The sequence below is a fragment of the Macrotis lagotis genome, chromosome 2 (genome assembly GCF_037893015.1).
Source record: "Macrotis lagotis isolate mMagLag1 chromosome 2, bilby.v1.9.chrom.fasta, whole genome shotgun sequence".
NCBI lineage: Eukaryota > Metazoa > Chordata > Mammalia > Peramelemorphia > Peramelidae > Macrotis > Macrotis lagotis.
In genome coordinates, this window is record NC_133659.1 from 107,576,360 (window position 1) to 107,595,984 (window position 19,625).

At 38.0% G+C, this 19,625-nt stretch overlaps 1 pseudogene; it reads left to right on the forward strand.

Moving 5' to 3' along the window:
- The first annotated feature begins 16,557 nt into the window (after window positions 1–16,557).
- Window positions 16,558–17,403, forward strand: LOC141511934 (distal membrane-arm assembly complex protein 2-like; annotated as a pseudogene).
- Window positions 17,404–19,625: the final 2,222 nt, after the last annotated feature.

The following is a 19,625-nucleotide window of genomic DNA, read 5'->3' on the forward strand; positions in this document are numbered from 1 at the left end:
CCCCTCCCCAAATCCAATTCACATGCTTGTCATGGCATCATCTCCCTGATGTCATGGTCTTCTTCAAGAATGAAGAAAAAATCTCAGTTATTTAATATTTACTATGTGTCTGGCCTTTTGCCAGATGCTGGGAGAGATTCCAAAGGAAAACCCAAGGGAAATTAAAACATGATTTCTGCTCTTTGGGAGAACATCTGGAAAGACTAGAATCAGCTAACTAATTATTCTAGGAAATGTATGTTAATTGCTAAATTAGTGATTAAGAAGGCAAGAGCCCCAGGACTAGGCCAAAATATTCAACTTTCTTAAAGGACTGATGTCATATCTACTTGCCCTGGGAAGGTGGTGTCTTGTTATTGGAAATTTATTCAATAAGAAAATAAAGATCCACAAATAATACAATGGGAACAAGGAATCTTAGGTTGTCAGTGAAAATCATTGAATACCTGGATGTCTTGTAGAATTCAAAAAATCTATTTGAGCTTGAGAAAACCCCGACTCCTTCTCCCTAAGTCTGCCATAACATTCAGAGTCATATCAAAACCTATCCATCCCCCTTCCTAGGAATTATGGTAGCCACCCTACCCCCTCCACCACCTTGCTGGGCCAATTGGCTAGACTTTGACCTATTGATCTCTTTAGAAATCCACACAACACCCTGGATAAATTAGAAGTGGCTGCCAGTAGCTAGTTGTGCCTTGATACTCCACCCACACATTCCTCAATAATCATTGACGACTGCTTATCTGTTAGCTCCCTCATTTCTCTCCCTCCCCCACCCCCCAAAGAAAAATGTGCATACCATAGCATGAGGATTAAGGACAATTTCCCACCACTACCAATATTCACAAAGACATTTCAGATCTTTAAAGTGATGCAAACAAATCCTGTACAAGTTCAGAGAAAGAAGATCAGATTCTGGGTCCTTTCTGACAGTATTCCAGTTCACAGATAAAGAAACTGATCCATGAAAAAGTTAAGTGATTTGTCTAATGTTACATGACTGGTGAGTGGCAGGACCAATCTCAGAAGTCAAGTCTTTCAAATCTCAGATTCAGGTGCTTTCTAAGTCAAACTCATAAGTGTTGTAGTGTAGAGAATCCTGATTCTGGAGTCAGAGGACCTGGGCTCAAATCTCACCTGTGATACTCCCTGCATGACCTGGGACAAATTACTTATCCTCAGTTCCCTTCCTTTTAGAATGATGGAGTTGGATTAGTTGATCTTTGAGGATTCTTTTAAATCTAGAACTGTGATTGTTATACATTGTGATATATAAGAATAATACTTGTAATATCTGACATTCTTTAAGACTTTTATGTTTTCAAGGTACTTTGGCTATATAATTTCAACTGATCTTCACAACAATCCTTTATGCTGGGTTATATATTTTCCTGGTCCAGGTCTACGATTTCAACATAGAAAACTTCCAACATAGAAACTCCCTTTAGCTATGCAGAGTCTATAACTTCTTAAACGACCTTAGGCTAGTTCCTTAATTTCTCTGGGTTTCAGGCTGTTTGGCTGAGATAGGAAAATGTTAACCTAGATATAATTCTAAAAAATTTTTCTAGTTCCAAGTCATAGACACGTCTACTTTAACATGATGCTCTTGCCAACTGAGATAATCTAAAAAAAAGAAAAATCAGACTTCAAAATCAATAAGCACCCACTGTTCAACACCCCTTTGTGTACATGAAAGGGCACCACCCACAGACATGTAAAGGCTAAAACTATGGAACTCCAACCTGGAGTAAAGTCTTTTTCTCTTTTAATTTTTTTCCCCAATTACATGTAAAGATAGTATTCAACATTCATTTTTTGTAGGATTTTGATTCCACATTTTTCTCCTTTCCTTTCTTCCCCTTTCCCCCAAATAATCTAATATAGATTATACATGCACAACATGTACAACAAACATATTTCCATATTAATCATGTTATAAAAGAAGCAGAACAATAGGGAAAAAACATGAGAAGGAAAGTCTATCATGATTGATCATCACACAATATTGCTGTCTAATATGTGCGATGTTCTCCTGGTACTGCTCACTTCACTCAGCATGTGTTCATGTGAGTCTTTCCAGGATTTTCTGATATCCACCTACTCATGATTATTTTCAAAGCTATAGTATTCCATTACATTCATATACCACAACCTGTTCAGCCATTCCTTAATTAATGGGTTTCCCCTCAATTTCCAATTCTTTGCCACTAGAAAAACAGCCACTATAAATATTTTTGCATATGTAGATCTTTTGAGGAGAGACTTTTTCACTTCAATATATAACCAGTTCTCAGCAATCTGCATTATATTTTACCAGTGGGTTCTCCTCAATGCTTTTTTTTTCTTTTGTAAATTTTTTTTCCTTAGAATTTCTCCTTAATTTGCTCTCCTTACAAAATGAGAAAAGGAAAAAGGCAGCAAACAACAAGAGAGGATTCAATATAAAACAACAAATTTCTATTTCAAGAAAATCTAGGGGCAGCTAGCTGGCACAGTGGCTAGAGCACCAGCTCTGGAGTCAGGAGTTACTGAGTTCAAATGTGGTCTCAGACACTTAATGATTGCCTAGCTGTGTGACCTTGGACAAGTCACTTAACCCCATTGCCTTAAAATAAAGAATGGGAAAAAAAAATAAAAATCTATATAATAAATACTATATATTGCTTTCAAAGCTGTCCCATTTTTCTCTCTCACTATGCTAAAGAAGGCTACAATTAAAAGTAGAGACACATAAACACACACACATATATATGTATATTTATTATTTCAATTTAATTTATTTTTTCCCAATTACATGCAAAAACAGTTTTCTACATTCATCCTTTCGCAAGCTTTTGATGTCTACATTTTTGCATATCTCATACATGGATATCTATAAACATGCATCTATATAAATGTGCACACTCATATACATATATGTTAGACCATATTGTATCTATTTTCTCCTCTCATTTGTTTATCTGAAGGTGAATAACATCTTCCTTCATAAGTTGAAGTCTTTCCATATTTTTCTAAATCAACAAATTCATCATTTCCATACCACAGCAATATTCCAACCCAATCACATCCAATTTGAGAGATAGTCTATACAATTTTTCCCCAAAATGTTCTGTATTCCTTCTATTCTTATCTATATATTATTTTATTTAAAATAATTGAAATTATCCTTTCTACACTTCAACAACACTTTTACTATAAAATAGTTTGAGGTCTGATATTATTGAATCTATTTCCTTTATAACTTTTTCCCCTAGTCTCTTTGAAGTTTGTGATCTTTTGCTCTTTTTAGAGAACTTAATTATTATTTTTTCTAAATCAGTGAAATAATTTTTTAGTAGTTAGGATGACATTGAGTAAATAACTTACTTAGGCAAAACTGTCATTTTAAAAATTATGTTGACTTTACCTACCAATGAGCAATGAATATTGCTTCAATTATTTTGATCTGAGTTTATTTTTACAAAAAAGTGTTTCCTATTTATGTTCATATCATTCCTGTGTCTATTTTGGTAGAGATCATGATTACTATTTCTGCATATATATATATATATAATTGTACTCCTGCCTTTTATTGTCTTTGAGCGTATCTGTAATTTTTTGTTTCCTGAAATCAACATATTATTGAATTCAAATTTTTAATCTGCTATTCATTTCCATCTTATGGGTAAATTCACCCCATTCACATCCTTAGCTACAATTCCTTATGTATTTTCTTTCCTCCCATTTTGCCTCATTACACTTCTCATTCTATTTACCCTGTCTTCACTCCTCTGCTCTACTTCTATCCACTACCTTTCCCTCAAATTCCTTAACCTATCCATCCCTTTGAGTATCCCTCTTTTATCCTCAAGCCCTTGCCCTCATATTTCTTTCTGAATTTAGAAAACTTTTATATCATTCTAGATATATATATATATATATATATTTATATTATTTCTTCTCTAACCCATTTCCAATGAAGGTAAGATTCCGTCATTACCTGCCCTCCTCCCACTAGCTTCTTTTGATTCATTTACTTTCTTTTTATGATTCATTTGTATAATTATTCCCTTTGATCTCTCCCTACTCAGTTTTATTATTTTAGAATCACCTTATCATACTCAGCTCCAGCCTTCCTTTCAATCTATCCAGATAATGATAATCTTAAGATAACTGCTAATATTTTCACATATATGAAGTAAACAATTTGACCTTATTGAGTCCCTTATAGCCTTTAATATTTATGAAATTCTTATTGTAGTTCCATAATACATTATTTTTATCTTGTTGCTTCCAATATTTTCTCCTTAATCTTTGAAACTTGGCCATGATATTCCTTTAAGTTATTCCTCCTGGTATCTCTTTCAGATAGTGGTCACTGGATTTTTCTTCTTTGCCTTTGTGTTCTAGAATTTCAGGGCAATTTTCCTTGTTAATCTCTTTTCATACTTAATATTGCTTCAGCATTCTGTTTTTAATCATAATCTTCAAGTAGTCCAACTGTTCTTATATTATTTCTCCTTAATTTGTTCTCCAAATTGATTGTTTTTCTCTTGGGATGCTTCACTTTCTCTTCTATTTTTTTCTTTCTTTTATTTTTGTTTTATGATTTCTTGGTATCTTAGAATGTCAATTAGTTTTTCCTTCAAAAAATAGGAGTTCTTGTTTTCATGCAATTATTTTCTTTCATTTTCATAAGTTGGTTGACTTTATGTTCATAATTTTCTTGGATTGCTCTTATTTTTTCTTTCAGATTTTCCCTTGATTACTCTTAATTAATTTTTAAAATTCTTTTAAAGTTCTTCCAGGAACTATTTTTGTGTATGGGAATATTTGATATTTCTCAGTTAGCTCCATTATCTTCCTCTGAATATGAACCCAGATTTTCTTTATCCTCACAGTTACTATGATTAGGTTCCTTATCCTTTGTTTACTGTATTTATTTATTTATTTGTTTTATTTTGTTTTTAGCAGCTCTTAAGGTAATCAGACTGTAACCCTGAAGTATAGGTAATGGTGCTGCAAGCTTCAGGTCCTTCTTACAGTACTTTTCTGAGGTCTATTTCATGTCCCAACCTTCGTCTCTCTTCCCCACTCCTAAACACAACTAGAACCCCCAGACACACTATTCCACAAATGATCTTGCTCTCTGTGATCCCTCTTGTGACTGCAAATTATAGCTGTACTTTCTGAACTGAATTGAAACCAGGGATTCTGCTCTCCTGCAAGTGCCCACAGTCAATATGGTCCCTGCCCCTCACTACTGTCCTCACCAAGTGTGTGTTACCATCTTCTCTCTGCAGTCATAGCCTGGATCACATCTGGTTAGCACAGCTGTGCATGGCATGCCTCAGGGGGTGGACGGTCCTTCAATCTCTTCTTGCTCAGTCATCTGACCCCAACACTATCCATGAGGTGAAATTTTCTAAGGCTGAGGCTACCTCCCAACCCTGCTGCCTCCAGGGCTTGCTGATTCCTGATTCTGAAGGTCTAAAGGTGCTTGTACTTCACTCAGGTCTAAGCTCCACCTCCGGAAGTTTGGTCTTTCTGGGGTCTTCTCAAATCGTTTTAGGACAGTTGCTTTAACCTGTGTTCATTTTTGTTGCTCTGAGGAAATACTGTTGTACTGTTTTTTGGTTTTTGGAGGAAATTTGGAAACCTGAAAACTGTATGACTTATTCCAACATTTTCCTCAAATCCTCTCTCTTAGTGTTTAATCCCAATCTGGTTTTCCTTTCCAATCGGCACTTTCCTAGGACACATGAACTGACATCTTTTGGGTCTAGCCAACTCATTTTAATAGCAAAGAAGGGGAAGGGGAAAGAAGGATGAAATGATATCAATGCAAAGCAATCAGACAGTATAATTCTGATGTCAACTAGCTGGGTGACCATGGAAAATTCGTTAGACCTCTCTGAACCTTCCTTTACTCTTCTGTCAGATGAGCGTAATCAATAAAAACCTGCAGAAACTATCTCATAATGTTGTTAGGAGAATTAAAACAGCTGAATATAGAGAGAGAGCTTTGTAAATCTTGAAGTGGTAAAGGAATAGGAGGCAGTGCTTAAAGATTGAGAGATTACGGTCAGAGGAGCTTAGTTCTGCCACTTATTCCTGTGTGATAGAAAAGTCAATTAACCTCTCTGGGTCTCCTTTACTCAGCTATAAAATAAGAGCATTGGCTAAATGACCTTTAAGACACCTTTCAGGTGTCTTTGATTCACTGCCATCAGCAACCTTCGTTCATGCAGATAATGGAGAACTGGCTGTTTAGCATTTCAGTGCTGCCCATGCAGATTTGATTACCTCAAAACATTCCTTTCTGCCTTCTTGGGGCATTTGCACTGGCTATTTGTCTGTCTAGAATTCGCTTTCATTTCTGGGTTCATGTGAGAAGTCGAAGGAGTCGAAAGTAACAACTTTCTCTATAACTCAGCCTACAGGAAGTCTCTCTTGACTTCCCCAGCGGCTGGTGTTGGGAGGTCCACCCCTCCCCCAAGTCACTTTGTAATGATTTTGCTTCCATTTAATTATACTTTAGATCTAAATGTTGTCTCTTCAAAAGAATGTAAATACCATGAGGACATTTTTGTCTTCATCTCAGCAGAATCTAGGACCTGGCTTTTTTTAAAATTAATTTTACATTTTTTAAATTTTAATTTTAAATCTCCCCCCAGTTACATGCAAAAGCAAGTTACAACATTCACTTACAAAACTTTGATTTCCAAATTCTCTTCCTTCCTCCCACTCTATTCCCCACATTGAGAAAGCAAATCACTTGGTGAAGGTTAAAAATGTGTAGCCATGAAACACGTTATTACTACCATGGACATATAAAAGTAAACATAACCCCCCCCCCCCACAAAGAAAGAGAAACCTTAAGAAAAATAAAGTGAGGGGGGGTGAAGTGGGCTTCAGTTGGTATTCAGATATCATTGGTTCTTTTTTTGTATGGATAGTATTCTTTGTCATAAATCCATCAGAGAAATTACTTCAATATTTTTCCCACTGTTGTTATTGCTAGCTATATTGCCCCTCCATCTTATTCCCCCACCCTGATTTATTCTATTCTCTTTCTCTTTTCACCCTGTCCCTCCTCAAAAGTGTGTTGTATCTGACTATTCTCTCCCATGATTTTCCCTCTCATCTATCACCTTCACACCCCACCCCACCCCTTCCCTTTCCCCATCCCCTTCCTCCTCTTTCCTCTCCTATTTTTCCTCTAGGATAAGATAGATTTCTATACCCAGTCGAGTGTTCAGCTTATTTCCTCTCTGAGCCAGTAAAGACTCACTCACTTCCCCTCCCCTCCCCCCATCCATTCCATTGCAGAAGCTTTTTCTTGCCTCTTTTCCATAAAATAACTTACCCCATTCTACCTCTCCTTCCCCTTTCTCCCAGTGCATTCCTTTCTTGCCCATTAACTCTATCTTTTTTATATATCATACCTCCAAATTCAACTACCTCTGGTGTCTTTTCTGTATAGGCTCCTAGTAACTGTAGAGTCTGACTTATAATAGATAATAAATGCTCTTTGTAATAACAATGGATATATCTGTGTTTGTGTATATAGGCAGCACATTTATATGTGTTGGGGGTTTTTGTGTTGTTCAGTCATTTTTTGATCATATCTGACTCTTTGTAATTCCTTTTGGGGTTTTCTTGGCAAAAATACTGGAGTGGTTTAGCATTTCTTTTCTAACTCATTTTATAAATAAGGAAACTGAGGTAAAAGGTTTAAGTGACTTGACCAGGGTTATACAGCTAGTAAGTGACTGAAGTTGATTTTGAACATAGGTCTTCCTGACTCCAGGTCTAGTGCTCTATCCTTTATGCTAGCTACTCATACATACACAAATACATACATATTACATATATATATATACACAAATATACAATATAGGCATATATACACAATACATGTATGTATATACAATATAATACATATATATGTAAATAAAACACTTTAAATGACAAGAGGTGGGGTGGCTAGGTTGCATAGTGGGTAAAGCACCGGCCTTGGAGTCAGGAGTACCTGGGTTCAAATCCGGCCTCAGACACTTAATAATTACCTAGCCGTGTGGTCTTGGGCAAGCCACTTAACCCCATTTGCCTTGCAAAAACCTTAAAAAAAAATAAAAAATAAAAAAATAAATGATAAGAGGACTCCTAGTTCTGAAAGTGTTTGAGAGATATCTATTGTTAAATCATTAATCATTTGATAGGAAGAGTTCTTCCATCTAATCAAATGCCTTTTTTTTTAACATTCTGAGACCTAGGCACTTGTCAATAAATAGCAAATTAGTAGAAGTTGGAATTAGAACCCAGGTCTTTGGATTCCACATCTGATGGTACTTACGGTGGCACTATGTTTTTTTTCCCATAAATGAGTACAGAAAACTTATCTAGCAAATATTCTTTTTTTTTTTTTTAGGTTTTTGCAAGTCAAATGGGGTTAAGTGGCTTGCCCAAGGCCACACGGCTAGGTAATTATTAAGTGTCTGAGGCCGGATTTGAACCCAGGTACTCCTGACTCCAAGGCCGGTGCTTTATCCACTACACCACCTAGACACCCCTTTGACGGTAGTTCTTAACCCAACCCCCATACCTGTACCTCTTTTCCCTTCCCCCATTTCATCCTCAAACTAAGATGGGGAAAGAGGAAGCCGCTTTGCAATCGACACCCAAAGTAAACAGGAGGGGTATCAAATGACAAGCACCCAGGCCGGTCCCACCAGTCTTTGGGGTCTCATGAAGGATTTGAGACATTTCCTTGTTCCTGCTCTCAGTCTTGTCTGAATCCTCAGATTAACATCAACCATAGGTGGTAAAAAAAAAAAAAAAAAGAAGAAGAGGCCCCTCTACTTCCCCTTCCCTTTGTGATTCTCTCTGATTTGGACCATTAGTCTATGTTTCGACAGCAGGCTAGTAGGTAGCCATATTCTTCTAGCCTTTACCCCTCAGCCTGGGGCAAGTCACTATTGACCTTCCAATTTAGTGGTCCAATGTATAGAGCACTGGACTTGCATCAGGAAAACCTCAATTCAAATCCTTCCTCATTTGTTGCCTATGTGGCCCTTGGCAAGTCACTTAACTATTCAATCTAAATGCCTGTTATTACTACTATTAACATGATTTGTGAAAGGCACCCCATACTCTTGGATTGAATAAATGGTCACAACATGGTTTTTCCATCTTCCATGTGACTGGAGGATTATGGGAGCAGTCTCTGGACCCCAGGTCATTCTTGCAATGGAAAAGACAGCCAAGTTAAATCCAGGAAGGATTTCTCCCCTGAAACTCCTAGAGCTGTCCAGGCAGGAAGCCTTGGGATTGCAACACTAGAGCAAAAAAGAGACAGACCTTTGTTTAACACTTTGCTCCCTGGCAAGAGCATTTATGCCAAGGTAGAAATTTTACACATACGCAAAGAGGAAGAAAGGTTCCTGAAGTATGAGTAAGCATGTTATAATCCATTCAGAGATTGCAACCCATATAAATTCTTGACTGGGGTTAGGAGATCAAAAGAGTCCTTCTGATCTAAACTTAGTCACTTATCAATTCTCGTGCTTATGCCAGCTACTGTATGTCTATGTTTGGAAGCACATTTTCTCTGTGGCTGGTGCGTAGCTTCATTCTACTACGGCATCATTCTCCTGCCTCTAGGAGAACAAGTGGGTTATCCTGGAAGGGAGAATACCCACCTCACCAATCTGGATCACTGGATCAACTGAGAGAAAGATAGAGATCCCCCAAAATGCTGGCCTTTGACTCAGGATTCACACACACACACACACACACACACACACACACACACACACACACACACACACACATTCACTACCACTACCTCCACCATCCTAATCTCAATTTCTTCATCTGTAGAATAGAATCATCAAGCAAACTCAGCAAGTTTGAACTCATAATGTATTCTATGTCAGACACTGGGCTAAGCACTGGGAATATAAAAATAAGGAAAAAAAACCAAGAAAAATAAAGGACAGTTCCTTCCTTCAAGGAGCTTACATCCCAACGGTGAGAAATAACACATAGGGGCGGCTAGGTGGCACAGTGGATAGAGCACTGGCCTTGGAGTCAGGTGTACCTGAGTTCAAATCCAGTCTCAGACACTTAATAATTACCTATCCGTGTGGCCTTGGGCAAGCCACTTAATCCCATTGCCTTGCAAAAACTAAAAATAAATAAATAAATAACACATAAAAGAGAACTGAAAAGGAGAGAAGAAGGTACCCGCATGGTGACAAAGTACAGAGAGTCAGAAGAGGCAAGAGAAAATGAAGCTTGGCCTTGGCTCTCCTTATTCTCTTCTGACTACTTCTGACTCTCCAGTCTTTTCCAACGCATTTGTCTTCTCACCCTCAAAATTCTCTCTCTCTGGCACACAAAAAGAAAGGGAAGCTCAGGGCTTCTGTTGGCAGCTCCTCTTACTCTTAAATGGTTCCTAATTATTAGGAAGTAGGAGAGACACACAGAACAAGACAGAGAGACAGAAGGCAGAGAGATAGAAACACAGACAGAAAGACAAAAAGAGAAAGACAGATAAGACAGAGACAGAAAGACCATGACAGAGACAAGAGAGAAACAGAGACACAGAGACAAACATAGGGACAGACTTAGAGATGGAGACAGCAACAGATAGGGAAGCAGAGAGAGACAGAAAGACCTAGAGAACTAGAGAGAGACAGAGAGACAGAAAGAGACAGACACACAGAGGCACAGAGACAGAAAGACAAGAAGAGACTGAGAGACAGAGACAGAGATTTATAGCAATTATATTAAGCAATTATTATGTACTAGGTACTGTTCAGTTATTTCTAAACTACATGCATTTATCACAGCTACTGAAGAGGATTCAGGTGAATGAACAATCATCAAAATGAAATTCTACTTGATTTTGCAATGTTTTATAGCAGAGTTGCTTGCTAATTCTCTTTTACTGAGGCAGATATTAAAAAGCAGTGAGGATGCAAAAAGTGTGCAGAAAGAGAGCAGCAAATTGGACTGGGATACAATGATCTCTCCCACATCAGAGACTTTCATAAGTGAACAGGACAGAAATTTTAAACAATTTTTTGGGTATTTTTTAGATGGGGCCAATTTTTGGTAGGGGATTATCTAGTTAGAATATTGGGGACAGAGAGCTTGATTGAAGGAAATGATTGTGAAACCCACTCATTAGACCTAGTTTTGAATTCCAGCTCCCCAAACTACCCATTATTTAACCTTAGGAAAGTCACTTGCACTGGAGGCATGTGACCTAGAGTTGAAAGAGACCTTAAAGATTACCTAGTCCAACATCTTCTTCTTCTTCTTCTTCTTCTTCTTCTTCTTCTTCTTATTATTATTATTATTATTATTATTATAATTATTATTATTAAAAATGTGGCCTGAAGAAAGGAAAAAACTCAAGGTGACAGCATTAGTTTATGACAGAGTTCATTGCCTCTCTGGCAGGACTAGAGGGTATGTTTCATCTTCAGTCCTTTAAACCGGTGGTTGTTCATTGCATTGATCAGAGATCTCAAGTCTTTCCAAGGTTTTTTCTTAACTTTGCTCTTACAACCTTATAAATTGTTCTGGTTCTTTTCACTTCATTCTGAGTCATTTCAGATATTGTTTGCCCAATTTCTGTCTATCAGTTTTTGTGGCACCTGGTCCATTAAATTAATATAGTATAATATGCTTAGGTCTTCCTCAGGAGAACAGCCCCTTAGTTTTGATTTTCCACATAAAGCATATTGAGCTAACACCCTAAAATGAATACTAAGCATAAGGGTTGGCAATAACAAATTAATGGTAAGAAACTAAAAGCCAGGGAAGTTCCAAGGAAGGAGAAGTCACTTTGGGCTGGAGATGCCAAGGATCTATGGATGGATTTGAACAGGACTTTGATGTATGGGTGGCATTCTGGTAGAGTGGAGTTCAGGGCCATTAGCTGTATGGGATCAAAGAGAAATGGGCATAGAATCAGATGACCTGGGTTCTAGTTTCAGCTCTGATACTAATTAAAGACTCAGCCTTCTTGGAAATCATTTTCTTTATCTATTAAATGAAGGTGATAATATCTGTCCTTTTTCCTTTGTACTTTGAAAACTTATTGTGTTCATCAAATGAGATAAGAATGTGTAGAAAAGAATTCTGGAGAGGCATGAAGTGTTCTCCTAAAGTATCTGGGTTATTATTTGTCCCCTGCCACTCTCTTTTTGTCCATTCACTGCTTTCACCAGACATGATGAAATGACTGTAATTTTATTGACTGTGCATGCCTTCCTTTATTCCCTTGGCATGGTGTCTGGTCCAGGTTTCCTGTTGTCAAGAAGATGTAAGGTCACTAACAATGCCATGTCCCCTAGGAGCATTTGTCTTCAGATCCCCAGCCCTTGCTTTTCTGAGCCTCTACTTCTAGGAGTGAGGACCTTGGGAATTCTTGATTCAGAAGGAGGGAAAAATGACATCCAAAGATCAAGTGGGGTATTTTGTTTATGTGTCATTTGGCCATATTTCGAAAACATGTTTAGTCCCATGCATTTTATATTTTATATTCAAAAAACATTCTGAGAAGGGTCCATTGGTTTCATTAGACTATGCAAGGGGAACAGGACATAAAAAGGATAAGAAATCTTGCCCTAGGACAGCTCTTTCCACATGAACTCTTAACAACTTACCAATATATCAAAAAAAGAGGAAAAAGCAGACTGTGATGTGTGATTTGAGACTATAGCAGGGTCATGGGGAAGGCAGTGTTCCTCCACTAGACATGATGTCAGACAACTATGTACAAAATCCAGACTGAATTTCCTTTTTATGCCTTCTTTTTTGAACTAAAAGAGCAATTTCCAGCTCCCTTAATCTGTCCCTAATGATATAACTTTATTAGCAGACAACAGACTCATTGTGGAGGAGGAATTATTACATCTTGAGATTCTTATGCAAAAATTCCCCTGTCTCCCAACCAGCTCAGTTAGGGATTTTTCTTTTTAGGAAAATCCCAGAAAATTATGACCAGGACAAAATATCTAGACTGGTTTGATAGATTGCTGGGCTCATTTTACTCCCCAAGGTCTCCAATTTAGCTTGAATTACCATGGCTGAAGATTAATGGGTCTTGCCCACCTAATTGCTGTAATGATGAGGTTGTAGAGAACAAGAGGGGAAGAGGAAGCTAGGGGAAGGGGAAGCTAAGGAAAGGGAATCCTTTTAGCCAGATTCTACCTCAACCTATCTTTGGGGTCAAATGAAAGGATTCCTAGGCAAAAGGGCAGAAACTCAGTTGGAGACAGAGCAACCCAGAATGGAAAGCACCATCCAAGGAGCATTGATTCCATCCCTTGCCTTGAGGTATTACTTGTATTAATCAATTAACTAATCAACAGCATTCATTGAACAATCATTATATAAAAGGTGCTGTGGCAAATACAAAAATAAGAAAACTATAGCTCCCTTTCCTCACAGAGTTTTCAATTCTGTCTCAGATACTTGTCACTTACAAGCTGTGTGACCTTGGACAAATCACTTAACCCTAATTGCCTCACATCCAGGGTCATCTCCAGTCATCCTGATTCGTATCTGGCCACTGGACCCAGATGACCCTAGAGGAGAAAGTGAGACCAGTGACTCAACATACTTAATCCAATTTACTTGCTTGTCATGGCATGACCTACCTGATGTCATGTTCTTCTTTGAGAATGAAGACAAACAAAAACAATATTCTAATTAAAGAGACAAACCTGATAGAGCAGAAAGATACCTTGCTTTGATGTCAGAGGACCATGATTCAAATCCTGCTTCTGACATTCCTTACTTGGGATGGTATGGGTTCCATTTTCCTTATTTGTAAAGTGAGAAAGTTGGATTGGAAGGTCTTGATGGTCACTTCTGGATCTATGATCCCATGAGAATATAATTAGCTTAATTCCAGATAGTTTTTGAATATCTCTAAATTTTTAAAAGTCATTTAGACAAGAAATATCAAACATGAGGCCATAAGTGGACTACAAACCTATATGTAGCCCAAAGCCAGATTGAAATGTAATGGGGGTGGTGGTAGTTTGGTGGCGCAGTAGACAGAGCACTGACTCTGGAGTCAGGAGGAACTAAGTTCAAATCCACCCTCAGACACTTAATAATTACCTACTTACGTGATCTTAGACAAGTCACAATCCCATTGCCTTGCAACACCGCCCCCCCCAAAGAAAAATAGTTGGGAAATATTTAACAAAACAATAAAAATATAATGCAACATAGACAATATCATATTTTAAAACCAAGTCATTATATGACTCACAAGGTCATATATATATATATATATATATGTATATATATATATATATATATATATATATATTAATAACCCCATTTTTACACCATTTACACCATTGTGACCAAAAGTCAGGACACAGGCCCTTTAGGGGATCATGACTTGACCTAAGAGTTAGGCATTCAACCAATCATAGAGTAGAAAGATGAACCCCATTCCACCTACCCTTTAATAGAAACCATACCTACCCTTACCCTTCAGCAATTTCCCACTTCACTTCTTCTCTCCCTGGGCAAATTTTCAAGTCAGCATCATATCCTCAGACCTTTAGAGCATAATCCCCTCCCCAACCCTTCACAAAAGCAACTTCACAAAAACCATTTTGGAAATTCTGAATATTCCCCTTTAGCAGAACTACCATTTATCCCCTCTAAGTATTCTTTGAAGGGTGGACTCTGTACTCTTTTTTTTTTTTTTTTTTAGGTTTTTGCTAGGCATTGGGGTTAAGTGGCTTGCCCAAGGCCACACAGCTAGGTAATTATTAAGTGTCTGAGACCAGATTTGAACCCAGGTACTCCTGACTCCAGGGCCGGTGCTTTATACACTGTGCCACCTAGCTGCCCCGACTCTGTACTCTTGAACCATCATCTTTGTATAAAAAAATCCCACTTAACTTTTCATTTAACAAGCGAATCCTGGCCAAGATGGTGGAGAGAAACCAGTAAGTTGTCAGAGTTCTCCCCTGTTTACCTCAAAAAACAATATTAAATCTAACATCTAAAAGAATTCTAGAGTGAAAAAATCTATGCAAAGATGGAGTGAAATAATTTTCCAACCTAAGATAACTTAGAAGAACTTTAGGAGAGGTCTGTCTCACCTGAGTAAAAGGCCAGTGCAGTCCTATGCAGGTGGTGTCCAGGCAAGCCAGAGGGAGGCTCTTAAACACAGCACAGATCAGCAACCAAGACATGGCGGTCTGGGGCTTGGCAGGCCAATGGCATAGAAGGTCAGGTGTGAGACCTCCAACCCAAGTGCAACAGGGAAACTGCCAGCCCCGGGACCCAGGAAGCAAAAGACATGATTTGGCCAGATCATCCCAGTTCAGTGGGCAAGCCACTAGCCCCAGAAGCCCTGGCTCAGAAAGTCAGTGACCTTATCCTTGACACTCCTCCCCACAAACGCAAGAAGCTTGGGATAATGCCCCCCATCTCTCAGAAGCAGAACTCATTTAAAAAATGAACAAAACCCAAAACAGAGCCCTGGATCATAGGAAACTACTATGGTGGCATGAAAGATCAAAACACAAACTCAGAAGAAAACAGCGATGTTCTTCATCAGACATGATGAAGAACAACGATTTACAAAATTTAGACTGAATTTTCCTTTTTTGCCTTCTTTTTTGACCTAAGAGAGCAATTCCCAGTTCCCTTAATCAGTCTCTGATGTTAAAAATTTATTAGTTTCAAAGGGGAATATGATTTGATCTCAACTCAAAATATTGACTTGGTGAGCTCAAAAAGAATTTTAAGAATTAAGCAAGAATGGTAGAAGAAAAATTGGAAAAGAAATGAGAGTTATGTAAGAGTATTATGGGGGAAAAGTCAACAGTTTGGAAAAGGAAACCCAAAAATTTACTGAAGAAAATAACTCCTTTAAAAGTAGAACTGGTCAAATGGAAAAGGAGTTACAAAAGCTAACTGAAGAAAACAATTCCTTAAAAATTAGGATTGGATAGGTAGAAGCTAATGTCTCTATGAGACATCAAGAATCAAACAAAATCAAAAGAATGAAAACATAGAAATACATGTAAAATACATCACTGAACAAACAACTGACCTAGAAAATAAATCTGGGAGAGATAATTTAAGAATTATTGAACTAGGGGTGGCTAGGTGGTGTAGTGGATAGAGCACCGGCTCTGGAATCAGGAGTGCCTGGGTTCAAATCCGATCTTAGACACTTAATGATTACCTAGTTGTGTGGCCTTGGGCAAAGCCACTTAACCCTGTTTGCCTTGCAAAAACCTAAAAATAAAAAAATAAAAAAAAGAATTATTGAACTACTTGAAATTCAGGATTTTAAAAAAAAATCTGGGCAACATCTTTCAAGAAATTATCAAGAAAAACTATCCTGGTTTCCTAGTACCAGAGGATAAAATAGTCATTGAAAGAATCAACCAGAGAGGATCGAATAAATATTATTGGAAGGCAGGATCTCAAAAAAGAAGGAAGAGCCAATGATTGAGCATTTGCTAGGGGAAAGATGGTCGACTTTAGTCAGAACCAAGAATCAAGATGGCAGTGCTCAGGATGCTTCTCAGAGATGGACACCATGCTTGGTGGGTAGGAGGGACCCCCAGGACCATGAGCAGCTGGTACAACTTTTGCAAAGGCCCTAACCACATCAGTAACCATGATCCAAATCCTAACTGTCACCCCAATCAGAGTCTGATGACCCACATGGCCTCCCAATTCTATAACAGGAAGAAAATGCAAGAATGGATTTTCTGTTGCTGGAGTTGGAATCTAAATTGGACAAACAAGGTCTTCAGTCATACAATGAAACACTATGGCCCCAACATGGCAACTGTTCACTTTGTCCCAACCCAAGGGGGAGCTATCAGATTCCAGGATCAGGAGTGGATCTTCTCCCAAGGAAAAAAAATAGATTCCTTCAGAACTGTCTTCACTTCCAAAACCTGCTCTTGGAGGAGGTAGATTCCAGTAGCTGTGTCATCAAGTACTATGGACTGGAAAATTTACTGTACCTGCCCAGGTTGAGGCTTCTGAGGCTGTGTGGCTGCCCCTATGTAGATGATTTGTGCCTGAGTCAACTATACTCTCTGGGAAGTTTCCTGCAGGAGCTCTCCCTAGTCAACTGTCAGCAGGTCACCAAGTGAGATCTTGCCTGCCTCCACCACCTCAGAACCTCCAGTGTCTGGACATCTCTAGCTATGTCCAATAAGGGTATAACTCGAATTCTGTTGGAGGAGATGCTGCCTGATTGTGAGGTGATCAAGTCAGACTATGCCAATGAACTGGAACCCCTCTCTGAGGAAAAGAGGGGGGATAGAAGAGATAGTAGCAGCAGGAACTGTCGCCACCATCCCTGGAGCCCCTGTGGATCTGATGCTTACTTAATGCACTGGGAGTCCTGCCCCCAGCTTCCCCATTACTTCCCCAGGCACTTGAGGTGTATAGAGGCCCCCCATGACACACTGAGGAACCCTCATCTCCCTTCAACTTCCAAGGCACAGGTGGAGCATTGAACCCTCTGGAACAGAGGGGCACCATCAGGGATATCACTTCTCCCTCCTTCCACCCTGGATTTTTTAGATGCATCAGAAATAAGGGGTTACTCTGATGCTGGGGAGGAGAGAGGACTGGGGATATTTGGCCTGTTCTAACATCTCTACTTTTTTCTCTTAGTTTCTCTGTACTCCTGAATAAATGGGTGGTAGAGAGGCCCTTAATAGCCCCCCCTTCGCAAAAAATCAACTGTTCATCTCCTAAAAGAATTTCTAAAACGAAAACTCTAAGGAATAATGGAGTCAAATTTCAGAATTATCGTGTCAAGAAGAAAATAATGTAAGCAGTCAGAAGGAAACAATTTAAATACCAAGAGTCACAGAGAGGAATACACAAGATTTAGCAGCTTCTATATTAAAGAATAGGAGGGCTTGGAATACGATAATCTGAAAGGCAAAGGAGCTTTGGATAAAGGAATCTATATTACTGTATAGAGAAGTGGGAGGGAAAGAAGAAAAGAAAAAAGGGTGGGCTGAATAGGAGACAGATTGAGAGAGGCTGTGGTCAAAAGCAAAGAACTGGAGAGGAAGGACAGGATGAAAGGAGAGAGGAAAAAAGTATAAATGGGAAAAATAATTTAGAGAGAAATACAAAATTAGTAAGCATAACTATGAATGTGAATGGGATTATTCCATAAAACAGCAGATAGAAACATTAAGAAACAGAATCCTACAATATGCTGTTTACAAGAAACACATTTGAAACAGATGATGTTTGTCCTTCATTCTTGAAGAAGGTCATGATATTAGAGAGATGATGCATGACAAGCGCATGAATTGATTGATGTGCTAAGTCACCACCCTCACTTTCTCCTCTAGAGCCATCTGGTTCCAGTGGCCAGATATGAATCAGGACAACCGGAGATAGTCCTGGATGCAAAGCAATCTGTAAGTACCCAGGGTCACACCACCAGTAAGTAGTGCCACCACTAGTAAGTGGCATTTGAACTCCTGACCTCCTGACTCCAAGGCCAATGCTTTAACCACTGCACCAACTAGCTGCTCTGAAAAAAGGGATACACAGAGTAATGATAAAAGACTGGAGCAGGATATATTATATGCTTCAACTGAATAGAAAAAAAAGGGAGGGGTAGCAATTCTGATCTCAGACAAAGCAAAAGTAAGAGATCTAATTAAAAAAGACAAAGAAGGAAGTTACATAATGAAGTAATATCAAAACCAAACATATATGCAATAAATGTTATAGAATCCAGATTCTTATAAGTTTAGTGACTTACAGGAAAAAATAAAGAGCAAAAGAATACAAGTAGGGGACCTCAGTCTTCCCCTCTCAGAACTAAATAAATAACCCCAAAAATAAACAAGAAAGAAATTAAGAAGGTGATTAGAATTTTACAAAAGTTAGATATGATAGACTTCTGGAGAAAATTGAGTGTAAATAGAAAAGAATATACCTTTTTCTCAGTGATATGTGGTACTTAAAGAAAAATTGACCATAATTAGGCATTAAAATCTCACAATCAAATGCAGAAAGGCAGAAATGTTAAGTGCATCCTTTTCAGATCACAATGCAATAAAAATTACATGTAATAAAGGACCATGAAACTATGGATTAAAAATTAATTGGAAATTTAATAATCTATTCCAAAAATGAGTGGGTCAAATAACAAATCAAAGAAACAATCAATAATTTCATCAGAGAGAATGACAACGTAGCTCAGAGAAACAATATATCAAAATTTAGGAGATGTAGCAAAAGCAGTAATTAGAAAAAATTTTATATCTCTAAATGCTTACATGAATAAATAGAGAAAGAGCAGATCAATGAATAGGGCATGCAACTAAAAAAAGCTAGAAATAGTGCAAATTAAAAATCTCTAATTAAACATCATATTAGATGTTTACTGAAACTCAAAGGAGAGATTAATAAATTGAAATTAAGGAAACTATTAGACTAATAAAGAAAACTAAGAGCTGATTTTAGAAAAAAATGAAATATAAAAAGCTTTGACTAATTTGATTGGAAGTAAAAAAAAAAAAAGAAAACCAAACTACCAGGATCAAAAATGAAAAGGGTGAATTCATCACCAATGA